Here is a 19,438-nt window from a genome sequence, read left to right on the forward strand (position 1 = left end):
GTCTTCTTCTCATCTCCTAGTAGGGTTAGAACAACTCTTAATAGGGTTGGAGTCTTCTAACAAGGATTCAAAGTCTTGTAAAAAGGACTCACATGTACTAATTGTATGTAATTAGCTCTTAACCGGGTCATGTCCTCTTACAAGGAAATTTTATATTAGTACATCTTGTGGGCATAATTCTCACTAGGATTTTCCCTCTAATCAAGGGTTTCTCTAGTTAATTGATCTCTATGCCACTTTTCATGTTTCTTATCTTATGGTTTCTTCATTTCTTGGTTATTCGAATTTGGTTTAATAAGATTAATTTAAGTTTTATTGGCCACACAACTAATTCTCTCTCCCCCCTTTAGTTGTGTTGGTGGACCTTACTTTCTAACAATTAGTATTAGAGAACCAAGTCCTTGATCATGAAGTCTAATGGCTTAAGGAGATCCATGTCATTCAGGGAGGAAAGTCCAACATTTCATGGAGAGAACTATGATAGTTGGAAGGACAAAATAAGGGCTCATTCTCTATGCATGGTAATTGACTACTAGATGGTCACAAGGGATAAGAATAATATGGTGGAAGAGATGACCTATTGGAACATGCTCTGTAGAGAAGAAGGAACTATTCATGTACACCATGTATACTAAAGAAGCATTAATCTCTGCACTTCTTGAGTCAAAAAATTTTGAGGTAAAGAACTTGCAACTTGCTTATGATATTTGGAATAGATTAGAAGCTCTTTATGAAGGAGATCAGTATGCAAATAAATCTAAACTACACAACTATAAGAATGTGTTTGAAAATGCTAGAATGTAGGTTGATGAATAAATAAGGTCATATTTTCAAAGAATGACAAAATTTATTTCATGAATCAAGAGTTGTGATGGAAATATTACTAAATAAAGGAATATTGATGAAGGCATTGCACTACTTATGAAAAGATAGGTAAGAAACATTTTTTTTGTTGGACTATTTAATAATTTGGTCATTATTCATATCAGTGTCCTTATAGAGAAAATGATTGATTATTTTCTAATGAAGATAATGAGTTTGATTTCAAAGAAATAAATTTCCTATAAAGTGATGATGAAATTGGATTTGTTTCTATTAAAGAAGAAAGTCCTACAAAAAATGAAAAAGAATTGGTATCACATGTAGAAAAGAAAAAGTCATATATGATCATATATAGTGGATGTTCACATCATTTGACTAGTTATAAAAACAAATTTTTTGAATTCAATAGCTATGATGGTGGAGTAGTCAAAGTTGGTAGCAATGCACAATGGCCTATTAAGGGAAAATGATCTATTACACTTGATGGAAAAATAAACATTGAAGATGTTTACTTTTGCTGATGGATTGAACTATAATTTGTTGAGTGTTGGATAACTTGTTGATAAGGGATATCTTTTGTAATTTACTGAGAAGACATGCATAATCAAAGTTAAATATGGTAAACTGATTGGAATAGGTACAAGAAAAAAAGTTAATATTTTTCAATTGAATCCTATTGAGATGACTTTTTTGGTTGCTAAAGTGGATGAGAGTTGGTTGTGCAAAAGAGATTCTATCATATAAACATTGATAATATGGTGAAGATTGGTACTACAAATGTAGTGAGAGAACTAAGATTGTGAAGCTTTCTAACATGGTTTGTAAAGAGTGTGTGATGGTTAAACAAAAGAAGAACTCTTAATTTACAAGTAAATTATTCACTACATCAATTAGCTTGGAGATTGTACACACATATTTATGTGGTTCTACAAGAACAAGAGAATTTTATGGTGAAAGGTACTTTATTTTTTTCATTGATGATTTTACAAGGATGATATGGGTAGTATTTCTTAGAGAGAAATCAGCAGATTTTTAGAAAATCAAATTGTTCAAGAGTAGAGTAGAAAATAAATATAGATTAAAGATAAAATGTTTAAGATCAGATAGATGAGAATAATTTATATCAAATTAGTTCAATAATTTCTCTGAAGACAATGGGATTAAAAGGAGACTTTTGTCTCCTAAAAAACCACAACAAAATGGGATAGAAGAAAGAAAGAATAGATCATTGAATGAAGAAGCTAGAGCTATGATGCTCGAAGGAAATGTATCACATACTTATTAGAGAGAAGTAGTTAACACTATGATATACATAGTGAATAGAGTATGTATTAGACAAGGTACTGGTAAGACACCTTATGAACTTTGGTTTGGGTATACACCTAGTATGAAATATTTTAGAATTTTTGAAAACAAATGTACATCAAAAGAGAGGATCATATTTATTGGATTCATTGAAAATAAACACACACACACACACACACACACACACACACACACACACACACACACACATCAAATATTGAGAATAATAGGTGAAAGTGAAAATATGAAAGTTGATGAGAAATGTAGACACCTAAAAATCCTTTAGAAAATTAAGTATTTTTATTTTCTGAAAAATTCCCGATGACATCATCATTTATTAATTAATTAATTATTTAATTAATTAATTAATTAATTTTTATGCCATTAAATCCTTTTATCTTAATTAAAAATATTTAATTAAGGAATCCCTCCCAAAAATGTTTAAATCTTATTTAAACATTATTTCCTTATTTATTAATTATTTAATTAATAAATTGACCAAAAATCCTAAAATAAATAAAAAATTTATTTTTTTCCCAAAAGTTGGCCAATTTCCTTATGACCAATAACCTCTTCCAAAATCTTCTAATCCTTCTTTAATTTTGATTAAAGGCTAATCCCATCATTTCCTACCCCTAATCCCAACTCAAAATATTTAATTAAAATTAAATATTAATCCTCATGTTTATTAAAAAAGTTTTAATAAATATCTCCTCAACCCAAACCCTTGAAATAAATAAAAATTTATTTATTTCCTAAAAATCTAATTTATCCTCATCCTAAGAAGTTCTAGACTCTTCTAGAAAGTCTTCATCCTCATCCTAGGAAATTCTAGACTATTCTAGAAAGTCTTTATCCTCCTCCAAAATCTAGACTCTTCTAGAAGATGTCTTTAAACCTAATCCTAATCCCCTCCTAACCTTGTCACATTCCCTAAACATGGGTTAAGACTTACTAACCCAAGCCAAAGTTAACAAATATCTTCTCGTTCACCCACCCTCATTAAATGCCATCCACTTGCCTATCCCTAAGCTAATCCTAAACCATCCTAATCCATCCTCTAATCATTTGCACAAGCCTAAGCAAGCTTAAAACCTTCCTAATCAAGTCCAAGTCGAATTTTCTCTCATCACCCTCAAAATATCTCAACCATAAAACTTTATGAAGTCCACTAGGTCATAAATGACTCTTACAAGCCCTTTTATTGCTCTTACAAGTCATTATGAGGGTCTTTATGAAGATTTTATCTCTTGAGCCTCCTTTGTTGACTCATCCTTGCCCTTTCCTCCATCCTCTCACCATGTGACATGTGTCACTCTTTGATTGGCTATAAGGAAGCACAATCCATGTGCTCTCCTCTCATGCAATCTGAGCCTTCCATAAGCTTTTTCCCATCCTTGCATCTTAGCCCTCAATCCCTCAAGCCTCTTGCCTATAAATTGGATCCTTCCCCTTTACAAAATAACACAATCCATGAAGTAAAGTTATAATGCTATTTTGAGAGCCAAATCCATACTAAAGCCATATATCCACACCAAAAATCCACAATCATCCATTGAAGCCTTTGGAAGCATATTGAGCATACATCCTATCCATTTAGATAAAGCTACTCAACAAGAGAGCTTCTTATTGAGAGAGTCCATTAATGGCTCATATTCTCAATTGAGAGCTCATCTTAGTCTATCTTGAAGTTTATGAATTTTGTTTAGTTTGTAGAAGCTTTATTTAAATTTGGTTTCTATTAGCATACTAACATTGGTCATATACATTTTGGCATGCCCGGTGGGACCCCGCATGGGTCATCTTCATTAGCTTTTTTAGTCAAGTTTTGTATGTCATTTGCTGATTTTGGCTAATTTTTCTTATTTTTGTGATTGGTAGGATTGTATAAATTGGTTTTGTAGGTCCACATGAGCATGAAGAAGACAAAGGAACTCATAATCTATCTCATAGTGTTTGCAGATTTTTCAAGCTTATAGGTGGACAAAGAACTTGAAATTCTTCTTCTTCTTCTTGTCTATATTCTTCTTATTCCATCTACTTCTTCTTCTTCTTCTTGTGGGAGATCTTGGCCATTTTTTTTTTAAGAAAGCAAAATCATACACACTTCTTTTTAGTGCTTAAAATGAACCCCCAAATCATACTTAAATCCATTGAAAAATTAAAAATTTGCAAAAAAGAAAAAATCTTTTAACAAGTGAAACTAAACCAATCTAATCATTTGCATCCTTGCAACATCAAGGTTTTAGATACATTCATGCAAAATTAGGAACACTTCATTTTTGGGAATTTAAAAAGAACTTCAAGTTTCCATTTCAAAAGGTTCAAAATCAACACTAAGTGCACACTAAAGTTCTTTTAAAAAATCTCATAAAAACTAAGAGTCCTAAATGGTTGCCAAAAATTGTCCTAAAAGCTTTGTTATTTGTTCCAAACAAATGTCTTATTGCAAAATCTTGAATGTTTCTTAGGATTTTCATGCATCAAAACAATCTAGGAATATCATTTTTGGGCTTAAAATATGCAAACTAGAACCCAAAATCTTGAATGAAAACCAAAGTCCAAAGAGTCATTTTCACTTTTGAGTCCAAAACAATCTTGAATGATCTAAGGTTAAAACAAAGCACTTCAAAGTTCTTAAAACAACACACAAAATCTCAATCTTGAATGCTCAAAAGAAAACACTTGAATGTTTAACCACTTTTCTTTGAATGCATGTTGCTAAAATCACTCTTGAATGCCATGGATTAAAATCAAATTTTCCTTGAATGCATGGTTAAAACAACAAATCCAATCTTGAATTCTAAGGATCAATTAACTATTTCAATATCAAACACTTCATTTGGAGCTTCTAAAAATTGAACAAAACAAATCTCTTTTCCACATGCAATCTAGGTAAAGTTTGATTTTTGGACATTTAAGAAACCTTGTTAAGTTAAAATACAAATTTGCAAAAATCAATTTGAGTAGTTCCTTGGACTCACCTCTTTTCTAATCACCCATCAAATATTAACCATTGGTTGCAATCTCAGCGCCATTTATGGGGATGGGTCTACTTGAAAAAGGTGTTAAATGTTCCACAATCTAACTCACTCACTTGGTCTTTGAATTTTTGCTTTAACTTTATCAAAATTCTTAAATGATCAAAACTCTAGATTAAATCGATCACACTTCAAGTTTGGGCACTAAAATTGAACAACAACTGACGTGGAGAGCCTCCGGGCGCACGCTTGAAATCGAATCTCACACACTTTTGTTTTGGGCTTAAAACAAACTCACACTCAATCTTGAATGCCTTAAAGAAAATTAATCGATACTTGACGTGGAGGGCCTCTGGGCGCGCGATTTTTCTTTTGTTGACCCTAACTCTTCTTATTGTTTTCATTCTTTGATCGATTTACTTTTGTTGGCGCTTCAAGTTGGAATAAACATTGTATCTTAAACATGAGTGCTTGCAAAGTCTAGATCAGAAAACTTAAGCGTCAGTTGGTAAAAGAACAAATGTGTTTTTTAGCCCAAGGTCATCCAAGTCTTCTCTCCCCTTGTCGTCTTTCGAGGCCATCTTGGGTGCATAAGATTAGGATCCAAAACCTTGTTTCTTTTTAGGAGGCCTGCTTGGGGATTTCATCACCCCTTGGACGACCTCAACTCCAGCGTTCTGGCGGAGTATAAGAATCGGAAGGTGAATCGAAAGACACCTCTCTTGGGATCAAGATTTTGTCACTCGGGCTAAGCCTCAAGGAACTTTATACCCTTGAGAAGTGAAAGAGGAGAAGTGGGTTACCGCTCCTCTTGGCTGTGTGACATCTTTTTGGTCTCATCTACGGATTTGGGCCTCACGTACCTTGGGTATATCGAGGACTCCTTAGCTAAACCAACTGTCAGCCTTGTAGACAACCATCTAGGATGTTAATGTGTTTGAGGTGACTGATCGAAACATTTGTAGAACATACACACTCCTTGGCGCAAGTATCACTTTCTGAGAATCAAAAACTTCTATCTGGTTGTTTCTATCTATTGCTTGATCTTTTATTTGTTGAATGAATGTTTGCCAAACTTGGTCAATCCTAGCTTAGGGCATACTTAGCATAGTCACTGCCTATTCCAGAAGTTGAATGAGTTGAAGCAAAACAACCAAGATCTCTCAAAGCCAAGCAAATTCAGAAATTGATGTCAGAGCAACCCAAACCCAAACAGAAGTTCCACAAAGTTAAACTCAAACCATCTCTAGCATACCAAGAACTTTTAGCCAAGAGAAAAGAAATAACACCAAGCCCACGAATTGCCAAACTCCACAAAGTAGAGGCAAAAGCTATCGATGAAGCACTTCAAGAGGCCTAGTTAGAGCGCACCATCAAATTTAGCCAACATCCAGGAGTTAATCCTGCTTATGCCTTACCAACTAGGCATGATTTCTATGATTAGACACCCTTGTTTCTCCACGTCTTCTTGGATAAGCTTCACTTTAGAGTCATTTTTGTAGAAAAGCCAGCCATCTTAGGTTATCCCCTTAAGCATTATTAGCTCATCCATCTCATTTAGAATCAAACCATCTAGCCAGCAATCAAAACCTCACATGCAAGCCTTGACAATTGTTGTCACTTTTGCCAAAAGTTTGCCACTCCTAAAATCTTCCAAATCCATCAATCTCACTAAGGTTATCCCTTTGACAAAGCTTTGTCTAGGGTGATCCAGCTTTGTCACTTGTTATCCCTCATCACCTTGAGCTAAAGGTTGGGATCCACAAGTGGTCAATCTCGTGTTCTTCCTAAAGGATCATCAGTCTATCCTTAAGTTGACACAATCACCACCAAGCTTACACATAGGAAAGCAAACCTTTTGTGCTTTGGCAACATATCTTTGAAGTTAGAATCTCCAACCCAATCCTCCTTAGGTTTTGTCGTATAGCTTTGCCTTAACCTAGGAAATCATTTGCATAGAGAAGCCTTCCCCCTTTTGCATCCATCAGCATTATTGCATCTCATCCCTAAGAGCATTTTTCATGCCACCCGTCACTCGCTTAGCCAAGAAGAAAGAAACAATGGAGCCCTATCATTTGGATCGAACAGCCTCACCCCCCTTGAGCACTCAGCCATCCTTTAGCCCAGAGAAAGCTATGCCATCACGTACTGACATTGAAGCTTTCATGAACCAACTAGGAAATGCAATATTGGTAAATGCCATTATAGACAAGAACAAAGAGACAATCATGGCTAATTTTCGAAGGGAAAATGTAGGAACCTTTGACTTTGGAAGACCCCCTCCATTATCAGATCCATCTCACCCATTTTTTGGGCAGCTACCACCACCCATAGGCTCTTATGATCCAAATTATCCTCAATATATGCCAAAAGAAGAGCCTCCAGCCAATCCATATGATCCAACAGACCCAAACATACCATCATCCACCCAAGTTGAAATCTCCATGCCGCAAGCCAACCCAGCCACCACCACTCCATCCTTGGTTCATACCTCTCCGCTCCAAACCCCCTTTACCCAAAACAGCTCACCGTTCACCCCCTTCACTATTGCTGCTGCTGCTCCCCAACCCAGCCTTCCAAATCCACCCATCTCCCAAATCAGTGCTAGCATCTTTGGCCAACCTCAGCAATATACAATAGGGATGCCACCCATGGGGCCAAGTAATCAACCTTTCATCACCCCCAGCTTGTTCACTGCAGCCCAACACACAATCCCATCATTTCCATTAGGTCTTGGGAGCTCAATACCATTAGCCACAAATCTACAAGCTACTACCCTCACTCCACAAAGCTATCAAATCCCACAAGCTACTACCAATTTTCTACCAAGCTCCCAAGTGACCCCAGCCCCTGCCACCACTCTACCAAGCTTCCAAATCCAACCACAAAGCTATCAAACCCCATCAGTTCCATTCCCAAGCTTTCAATTCCCACCACCTCCACCACCAACTAATCCATTACCTCCAATTACCAACTACTTTTCAATGCCACTTCTAGGAGGTAATCCACCACCCCAGCCAACCACCAATTATTTGCAGATACCATCCCAGATGGGGGCACAACCCACATATATTGGTCAAACCCCACAAGCCCCCCGATCCTTTCCCCAAGCCTCTCAACCATCTTATACCTTACCTCCACAAAGCAATCCATTTATCCCACAGCCAGCTTATGTTCCTCAATTCCAACCTCAAATCCCATATCAACAGCAAGCCTCGCAGCACATGCAGCAATATGCACCACCTCCCCCTCAGCAACCTGTCATCCACCATGCAGCTGCCCAAACAATGTACAATCCCTATAAACAAATCCCTCATAGCCATCCATATTCAGTGGCCCCATCCAGTACATACCTACCTCAAGGCACTCCTACATTGGGGGCACCCCAGCCATCACCTATCAATTCAGAATGGGAGCAAATGAAGATAGCTCTGAAAGCCATCCAAGAAGGGAATGATCCGAAGACATTCAAGTTTGAGAATGTGTGTCCTTACCCATTTGACAGAGCCATTACCATGACACCATTTCCCAAACACTTTGAGGTACCCAAATTTGACAAATTCAGAGGAAAAGGAGACCCTGTCACACATATCAAAGAATTTTACATGCACTGCCAGGATGTAGCATACAATGATGTCTTCCTCTTGCGCCTTTTTCCCAAAAGCTTAGCTGGACCAGCTCTTGAATGGTTTTATAGAATCCCCTATGGTACAATTAAAAACTTTGCTGAATTATCTGAGGCATTTGTAGCCCAATATGCCCATCTTGTTGAAACAGAGCTATCAATAGTTGATCTTGTCCACACCAAGCAAAAAGGTGGAGAAAGCCTTGCTGAATACCTGCAAAGATGGCAAACCCTTACCACCCGCATATCTTGCACCTTGCCAGAACGCCATGTTGTGAAAATGTTTATTGATAATGCCCATCCTAGCTTGGCTCACCACATGACCATGAACTGTTTGCAAACCTACAAAGATAACAAAGAGAAAGGAATGATCCTTGAGCAAGGACTCATTAAAGATGGTGTGGTCAAGCTTTACAAGGAAGCCAACCAAAATCAATCACATTCCAATGACAAGTCTAGATATTGGAACAAAAACAAGAACGTTGCAACAGATGGCGTCACTGACACCAGACATGTGAATATTGTTGGTCCTTCTCACAACCAGTCCAACCCACCATATCAACCAAAAAATCAACAAGCTATCAACTACCAACAACAGAATAACCAAAGCTATCAAAACCACACTCCAAGACCCAACTTTCAAGGGTCTAGCAATCAAGCTAATGCCATCAATGTAGCTGCAGGACAAAAGCCTAGATTCCAACCTACACCTAGAAACTATACACCCCTTGGTGAGCCATTGGATGTCATTTTTGAGAAATTAGTCAAAGAAAACCTCATCAAATTTCTTCCTACCCAGCAAATTGACCCAAGCCAATCCAAAGCTACATGGTACAAAGATAATGAGTACTGCAAATTTCATAGGGTAAAAGGTCACACTACCCTCAGATGCATGAAACTGAAAGACTATGTGCAGGACCTCATTGATCGGAAGGAAATCACTGTTGGTGCCCAAACCTCTCCCAATGCAGGCTTACAGATCTATCAAAATGCTTTTCCTCCACACCACAACCAAAATCCTAGAAAAGCACCTATCCAAACCAACAACAACAACACCAACAACCGTTAGCCAAACCAACAGCATGGGAAGAACAATGACCACACTTCATCCTATATAGACTATGGTAGCCTTATATGTTGTATATCCAAGAAAGAGCCTTCCATCAATGTTATCAATATCCAAGGACCAAACAATGAGTGTGCAGTCACCACTCGAAGAGCGCGATTTAACATCGTAGGCCCACCTGTTACACCAACACCATCAGCTCCATCAAAAAGCCAATACAATATCTTGGAACACCTTGGGAACATGCCAGCTCAAATCTCCATTTTAGACCTTCTTCGCACTAGTCCTGTGTACAAGAACATCCTTGACAGTGCTCTCATAGAATCTCGTGTCCCTTCTGATATCAATGCTACTGATTTTCGTAATCTTGTTGGACACCTCTCATCCTCATGTGCCCTATCATTCAAATCCATCGACATACCCATGGTCGACCCAGATCACACCCTTCCACTTCGCATAGCCATCATGGTATCCAACTTTGCTGTAAAAAGAGTAATGATAGATAATGGATCAGCCTTGAATATTTGCACCCTAAAATTCATAAAACAAGCTGGGTATACTGAGGCAGATATCATCAGTGAGGTTATCACCATTAAAGCTTATGACAACTTGGAAAGAACCACAGAAGGAACTATTTTGCTGCCAATCAAGGTTGGGCCAGTCATCCAAGAGACACTCTACCATGTTATTGATCTAAACCTACCATTTAACATCCTCCTCGGTCGCCCATGGATTCATGCCATGAAAGTCGTTCCATCCACTTACCATCAGTGCATCAAATTTCCGCATCAAAGCACTGAGGTAACCATCCATGCCAATCCAGAACCCTTTGCTTACTGCGATGCGGTTGAAGCTTCATATACAAACCATTGCCCTGGAATTGATATCGGCACATCCATCGCCAGCTCATCCCACACTTATAATGACCCAGAAACCATCCTTGCCTCTACCCTGTCTACCGTGAAGATCAATAACAAAGGTTGTGGAGAGTATAGTCTGTTAGATGCATTTGCTGTCGGGGCACTCCCACTTGATCCACATGCCCATGGACGATCGACATATCACAAAGCTAAGGAAATTCCACCTCCTCGATACAAACAGTTTGGCCCAACAACCTTTGTATCCTCAAAAATCCCTCTTCATGAGGAGCTCACTCCAGATATCAACAAATGGTTACATAAGGATGCACCTCAAAGAAATCAAGCACGACTTGATCACTTCAGCCAAAAGTATCCCTAAGAACATAAGCTCATCACTGACAAATGGAACTATCAAGGTGGTGGTCTAGGACCAGAAGAAAGAGGCATGCAGTGCCCCATCGACGCACACAAGTGGGAATCGAAGTCAGGTCTTGGATTTGGCATACCCACAACTGGGGGCACCAATGAGAACGGTCACGCTTTTTCAAACATTCACCGTGACCTTGTTGAAATTGAAGACATTCCTGAGGAAGTTGAAAAGAGAGCCTACGACGATATCCTAGACCAAATCTCCCTCGGAGACTCTGTTCTCCAAGAACTATCCATCCACCTCATTGACCTACCACTCGCCCATCCACAACTCATAGATTGGGACCAACCAAGTGTCATACACATCGATGAGTTCACATCAGAGGAGGCACTTCTAAGATTCATGGGAGCTGAAACTCCTCACAAGAAAACAAAGCCAGATTCTGCCTATATCTACAAGCTAGATCCCAAGGGGTATTTTGGAGAAAATCCCCAACCTAGTTCCGATACACCCAAAACTGGAACTAAGGTGAATCTGAGACTAGCTAAGGCAACGAAGAGAACCCCTCAGCAAGAAAATCTAGAGCCACAAGAAGAACATGAGGATTTAGCATTGCCTCCTCAAGATAATCGACCAGAGGTGTCTTCTATTCTAATTGAGGATACTCGAGAAGTCAACATTGGTTCTTCAGAGATCCCCAGACTTGTTCACATTGCTGCATCCCTATCACAAGACCAAGCTAACCTCCTCTTTGAGGTCTTAAGAGAGAATATTGGCTAATTTGCATGGTCATATCAGGACATGCCAGGACTTGATCCAAAGCTTGTAGTTCATCTTCTTGCAGTTGATCCAAAGATCAAGCCCATCAGACAAAAGCTTAGAAAAATGCACCCCAAGGTGGCATTATTGGTCAAAGCTGAATTAGAAAGAATGTTAGCTGCTAAGGTTATCCGACCTATCGACTACTCAGAGTGGATCTCCAACATGGTCCCTGTCACTAAACCTTCCGGTGACATCAGAATCTGCACTGATTTTAGAGATCTTAACAAAGCTTGTCCAAAAGATGATTTTCCCTTGCCCAACATAGATATGATTGTAGATCTTACAGCTGGACATGAAATTTTGTCCCTCATGGATGGATTTTCTGGGTATAATCAAATCAAGATTGCAGAAGAGGATCAGCATAAGATAGCATTCACTACCCCTTGGGGAACCTTTTGCTACAACATGATGCCTTTTGGCCTAAAGAATGCTGGGGCTACCTATCAAAGAGCTATGACAGCCATTTTTCATGATCTCATCCATAGCATTTTGGAGGATTATGTGGATGATATCTTGGTCAAGTCTCATACCTTCATGGATCATCTTGCTGACTTGGAGAAAGTCTTTGATAGGTTAGCCAAATATCATCTCATGCTGAATCCCAAGAAATGTGTCTTTGGGGTCACATCTAGCAAGCTTCTAGGCTTCATAGTTTCTAAACAAGGTATAGAGATCGACCCCAAGAAGGTCAAGGCTATCTTAGACATGCCTCCTCCCCAGACACTGCGACAACTTTGCTCTCTTCAAGGAAAGCTCCAATCTGTTCGGCGCTTCATCTCCCAGCTTGCAGATAAGTGTACACCATTTTCACATTTACTAAAGAAGGATGAGAACTTCAAGTGGGATCCTTTATGTCAGCGTAGCTTCGACCATCTCAAGCAGTATCTCATCAATCCCCCTATCTTGGTTCCACCAATTCCTGGTCGTCCCCTAATTTTGTACATATCAGCAACACCTACTGCTCTAGGGGCACTTCTAGCACAGCTTGATGACTACAAAAGAGAAAGAGCCATCTACTACATCAGTAGAACCCTAGTTGGTTATGAACTCAATTACACTCCTATGGAAAAAGCTTGTTTGGCAGTTGTCTTCTCAACTCAAAAGCTTCGCCATTACATGCTAAGTCATACCATCCAACTAGTCTCCAAGATTGACCCTCTCAAGTATATGCTCTCTAGAACAGCACTTACAGGCTGTTTGGCCAAATGGGTTATGCTCCTTAGTGAATTTGACATCCAGTATGTGGATAGAAAGGCAATCAAAGGGCAAGCTATAGTAGATCACCTAGCTGATGCACCTCTAATAGATTCTTATCCGTTGATCACAGAATTTCCAGATGAGCATATCTGTCTAATTGAAGAACAACCCCCATGGAAACTTTATTTTGATGGCTCATACACATCTCATGGATCAAGGGTAGGAATATTTTTGGTCACACCTCAAGGAGATTACATTCCAAAAGCCTTCAAGCTACAATTCCCTAGCACCAACAATATAGCTGAATATGAGGCCCTCATAGCAGGATTAAAGATAGCTGTAGAATGGAACATTGTTGAGCTACAAATCTTTGGCGATTCTCATCTCATCATCAAGCAAGCCCTAAATGAATATCAAACCAAAGATGAAAAGCTATTACCCTACAAAGAGCTAGTTGATCAGCTAACCCAACATTTTACAAAGCTTCAGTTTACACAAGTGCCTCGAATACAGAACAAAGCAGCAGATGCTATGGCTACTATAGGCTCGCTCTTGGAAATTCCCCAAGCAGCTACACAGTATGAGTTTTTAGTGGAGCAGCTCCTCACACCCGCCTATGCGAATGAGGATTCAAACCGTGTTTGTATCTTGGTTGGTTCCCAATCCCCTTGGTACCATGAGATTCACGCTTACCTTAACGATGGTATCATATCCCCTCACCTCACACGTACCCAATGCCAGAACCTCATTCGAAAATCATCCCGCTATGTTATCATAGCCAATACCCTATATCGTCGGGGTTATCACAATACTCTCTCTCGATGTTTAGACCAAAATGAGGCCGTGATGGTGTTAAAGGAAGTACACTCTGGACTTTGCGGTGCCCACACGAGTGGTATTGTCCTAGCGAGACAAATCCTTAGAGCAGGCTACTATTGGCCTACCATTGAAGAAGACTCCTGTGACTTTGTCAGAAAGTGTCTCCCATGTCAGCAACATGCAAATCTTGTGCACGCTCCAACACAGGATCTACAACCTATTGCACCACCTTGGCCTTTCGCTTGTTGGGGCCTTGATCTAGTTGGAACTATCACACCCCTCTCATCTGATGGACATAAATGGATAATAACAGCTATAGACTATTTCACTAAATGGGTGGAAGCAGTCCTCCTAGTCTCAGCTACAGGAGTTCAGGTCTCCAAGTTCATCTTGTACCACATTGTTTGCTGCTTCGACATCCCATCCACCATCTTCACTGACCACGGAGGTAACTTTGAAAATCTCAACATGGAAGAATTATGCACTTCCCTCCGCATCCATCACCGCTTTTCTAGCCCATATTTCCCACAAGGTAATGGCCAAGCAGAGGCAACTAACAAAACCCTCCTCAAAATTCTAAAGAAAGTTGTCAATGATTCCGGGCGTGATTGGCACCTACAAATAAATCCAGCCCTATGGGCCTATCGAACTTCCTTCCGTACATCCACAGGCACAACTCCATACTCCCTAGTCTATGGTGCCGAAGCAGTACTACCTATAGAGGTTGAACTTCCCTCCTTGCGCATATCTTTGCAAGGGCAAATATCAGATGAAGAATATAGAGTAGCTCGGCTCACCCAGCTAGATCTCTTAGACGAGAAGCGACAACAAGCCTATGATCATCTCACAGTCTATCAAACTCGTCTCAAAAGGAATTTCAACAAGAAGGTGCTTCCACGACACTTTCAGCCAGGTGACATGGTCCTTAAAGAAAACATGAAAGTCCAAGCAGATCGAGAAAAGAAAGGCAAGTTTGAACCTACATGGCTTGGTCCTTATGTTGTCACTGCTTCCTTTGGCTCTGGAGCTTATCAGCTATCTACACCAGAAGGAGAACTCTTGAATGATCCTACTAACATCATTCATCTCAAGAAGTTCTATGCTTGAAGATCCTTGGTATACCAGGCTTTTGAAAAATACAAAAGAAAAAAAATAGTAAAGAGAAACAAGCGTCCAATGGTGAAAACTTGGCAATTCAAGCACCTTGGATAGGTACCTTGGTGAAAACCTGGTAATTCAGGCGCCTTGTGTACTAAAGACTAATCCATTATCTATCACTATCCTATCCCTCATCCATTTACCCACCATCCCATAAGACACACTTGCTTGTTCCCTTGGTGTTCCAACCAAATATCCAAAATCTGATGAAGCTTGTAAATACCTCCTGTACAGCTTGTAAATCTTGTACCAAAGCTTGTATTATACCTTGTAAATCTTGTACCATACCTTGTATATCCAAATCTTGTCCAAAGCTTGTACCATACTCCAAATTGTAGATAATCTTGTATCCTAGCTTGTATCCTATCACATGCACCCAAAGAATTCCATTTTCCTTAAGCTTTTCGCAAACCATCTACCTATCCACCTATCACCTATTATAGACATCCCATCCTTCACAAACATTTCCATCTCACAAAAACCAAAACATGAACAAACTTGTATATTTGTAACATATCTTGGTCCATTAGCTTGTACATCCTCTTTAACTTAGTACCATTGTATCTATCCAGCGTTCATGTTAGTTCGTCCTTGATCAGCGTCTTGCACCCATCACACATCTTGGTTAGCTATTCCAACACATCCTTTAGCTAGATTTCTTGTCACCAAAGTGTTATCTTTCTTAGTTTATCTTGCTAGATGCATCACTCATCCAAATCCACCAGCTTCGGTGCTCTCCAATAGGTCCTTGCAGGATATAGCTTTCCTCATGTCTGATCTTGGTCCGTTAGTGCCTTGTCCTACCCATCTCGTTGGTAAACGGCTCTCTTTTGGATTTTTCACTTTCTTTTGATTTGGGATCTTCCCTTTTGGGTCTTGAAGTATCTTTTCCAAGCAATCTCCTTGTTCCCTCCTCAAGGTTGCCACGATCTTCCATATCATGGTATGCTGCGAATGGGGCAATTAGAGCGTAAGGTCTTGATCAGGTCTTTCGTTTGTTTTTCTTTTCTGCTTGTAGGTTCTCCAGTGTCGTTTCCATGCTGCTTCCTCTAGGATTCATGTGTGATGTTGGGGCAATCCTTGTGTGTTTTTTTTGAGTTAGTTTGTCAGTCCTTTGGACGGTTGGTGAAAAGGCCTTGATGTTCTTGGTAACCTTGGCAATTAACCAATAGTCCTATAGCAAATCTAGTGCTCAACTACATGGTGGTACTTCTCTTTGAAGTATCCCCCCGCTCAAAAAGCTTCAATGGTTTTCCTTCATCTCCATTATCCCCCATCCATATCCAGCATCCGTCTCTCCTACCCCAGCTGATGCATCAGTATCTCTTTGAATCACTCATCACTCTTAGCTTTAGGGATCCACAATCCTAGTCTTAGGGATCCACCAATCCAAATCAACCCACCAAGCCTCATCTTTCGAGATCCACAATCCTAGTCCTAGGGATCTCCGAAACCCATCTTCCGCCAATCTAACTCTTTGAAATCCTGTTGCATCATCCTTATAATCCCCTCATCCATCTCCCTATCCTGGATTCTTTTTTATAGCGCTCCGCTCCTTCATCCTCTGCAATCCCTGAGATCTTAAGCTTGCTTCCTCTTGTGCCTCTGATTCTCCCTTTATCATTCTCCCATAGTAAGAGTTTGAGCTAACTAAACCTCTTCTCTTAATCCAATTTGTGTCTCCTTGCTCATCCCATATTCTTGTATTTTTCAAGAAGCCACCAAGCCTCGCTTTCTCTCCCCGCTGCCTTCTTGAGGGGGCATCTCACAGTCCATTCTCTCCTCTTCTGCTCTAGCCTTGGGCATCTTATTTTCTTATCTTTGATGTCATGCCACTTGCGGCATCACATCAAAGAGGGGCAAAATGTAGACACCTAAAAATCCTTTAGAAAATAAAGTATTTTTATTTTCTGAAAAATTCCCGATGACATCATCATTTATTAATTAATTAATTATTTAATTAATTAATTAATTAATTTTTATGCCATTAAATCCTTTTATCTTAATTAAAAATATTTAATTAAGGAATCCCTCCCAAAAATGTTTAAATCTTATTTAAACATTATTTCCTTATTTATTAATTATTTAATTAATAAATTGACCAAAAATCCTAAAATAAATAAAAAATTTATTTTTTTTCCAAAAGTTGGCCAATTTCCTTATGACCAATAACCTCTTCCAAAATCTTCTAATCCTTCTTTAATTTTGATTAAAGGCTAATCCCATCATTTCCTACCCCTAATCCCAACTCAAAATATTTAATTAAAATTAAATATTAATCCTCATGTTTATTAAAAAAGTTTTAATAAATATCTCCTCAACCCAAACCCTTGAAATAAATAAAACTTTATTTATTTCCTAAAAATCTAATTTATCCTCATCCTAAGAAGTTCTAGACTCTTCTAGAAAGTCTTCATCCTCATCCTAGGAAATTCTAGACTATTCTAGAAAGTCTTTATCCTCCTCCAAAATCTAGACTCTTCTAGAAGATGTCTTTAAACCTAATCCTAATCCCCTCCTAACCTTGTCACATTCCCTAAACATGGGTTAAGACTTACTAACCCAAGCCAAAGTTAACAAATATCTCCTCCTTCACCCACCCTCATTAAATGCCATCCACTTGCCTATCCCTAAGCTAATCCTAAACCATCCTAATCCATCCTCTAACCATTTGCACAAGCCTAAGCAAGCTTAAAACCTTCCTAATCAAGTCCAAGTCGAATTTTCTCTCATCACCCTCAAAATATCTCAACCATAAAACTTTATGAAGTCCACTAGGTCATAAATGACTCTTACAAGCCCTTTTATTGCTCTTACAAGTCATTATGAGGGTCTTTATGAAGATTTTATCTCTTGAGCCTCCTTTGTTGACTCATCCTTGCCCTTTCCTCCATCCTCTCACCATGTGACATGTGTCACTCCTTGATTGGCTATAAGGAAGCACAATCCATGTGCTCTCCTCTCATGCAATCTGAGCCTTCCATAAGCTTTTTCCCATCCTTGCATCTTAGCCCTCAATCCCTCAAGCCTCTTGCCTATAAATTGGATCCTTCCCCTTTACAAAATAACACAATCCATGAAGTAAAGTTATAATGCTATTTTGAGAGCCAAATCCATACTAAAGCCATCTATCCACACCAAAAATCCACAATCATCCATTGAAGCCTTTGGAAGCATATTGAGCATACATCCTATCCATTTAGATAAAGCTACTCAACAAGAGAGCTTCTTATTGAGAGAGTCCATTAATGGCTCATATTCTCAATTGAGAGCTCATCTTAGTCTATCTTGAAGTTTATGAATTTTGTTTAGTTTGTAGAAGCTTTATTTAAATTTGGTTTCTATTAGCATACTAACATTGCTCATATACAAGAAATACAAAATACAAGAGAGAATACTTGATTATGATTCAAATAATGAAGAAAGTACTAGTCAAAGGCCTAACAGTCTGAATGTTGAATAGGAATTATTTTATGAAACTAATATTGATTTACAAATTGAGGAACTAGGAGAAGAACATAGACCTAAATTTAGAGAAGAACAAGGAATGTCATAACAAAGAACACCAAGATATGTGGCAAAAAATCACCCTAAGAAACAAATCATTGGAAGTGAAAACAAAGGAACTTTGACAAGAAACAAAGTAAAAGATTAAATTTGTTTCATATCACAAGTTAAACCTAAAAATGAAAATGAAGCATGTAAAGATGAGTATTGGATAAAATAAATGAGAGAGGAACTTGATCAACTAGATAAGAATAAGATATGGGAAAAAGACCCTAGACCTAAAGATAAGAATGCTATTGGTACAAAGTGGGTATTCGAGAAAAATATGAATAAAAAAGGTGAAATGGTAAGTAATAAGGCAAGGTTGGTATGTAAAGAATATTATCAATAGGAAGGAATAGACTTTGAAGAAACATTTTCCCCTCTTTCAAGACTTGAATTAGTAAGAGTGTTTTTGGCATATGCATCTAGCAAGAATTTCAAGGTATATTAGATGGATGCGAAGCTATTATTTTTGAATGCAAAACTTGAGGAATAGGTTTGGATTAAACAATATAATGGATTTCCATTCACTAAAGACAAATATGTGGTTTGCAAATTGAGAAAGGCTTTGTATGGATTAAAGAAAGAACCTAGAGATTGGTATGCGAGATTAGACAATCAATTGATAAGTTTGGGATTTAAGAAAGGTAATGCAGATAGCAACATGTACTAAGTACCAATTGACATGGATTACTAATTATTGTAGTGATTTTGGATGATATTATTTTTGGAGAAAATTACGAGGCTAGTGAGAGATGAAGAATAAATTTGAGATGAGTATGAGTGATGAGATCAAATATTAATTGGGATTGCAAATAACTCAGAATAAGGATGGGATTTTCATATCATAAACAAAATGTCTAA

This window comes from Cupressus sempervirens, chromosome 5, assembly GCF_028749045.1.
Source record: "Cupressus sempervirens isolate cs-2001-9-10 chromosome 5, ASM2874904v1, whole genome shotgun sequence".
Taxonomy (NCBI): domain Eukaryota; kingdom Viridiplantae; phylum Streptophyta; class Pinopsida; order Cupressales; family Cupressaceae; genus Cupressus; species Cupressus sempervirens.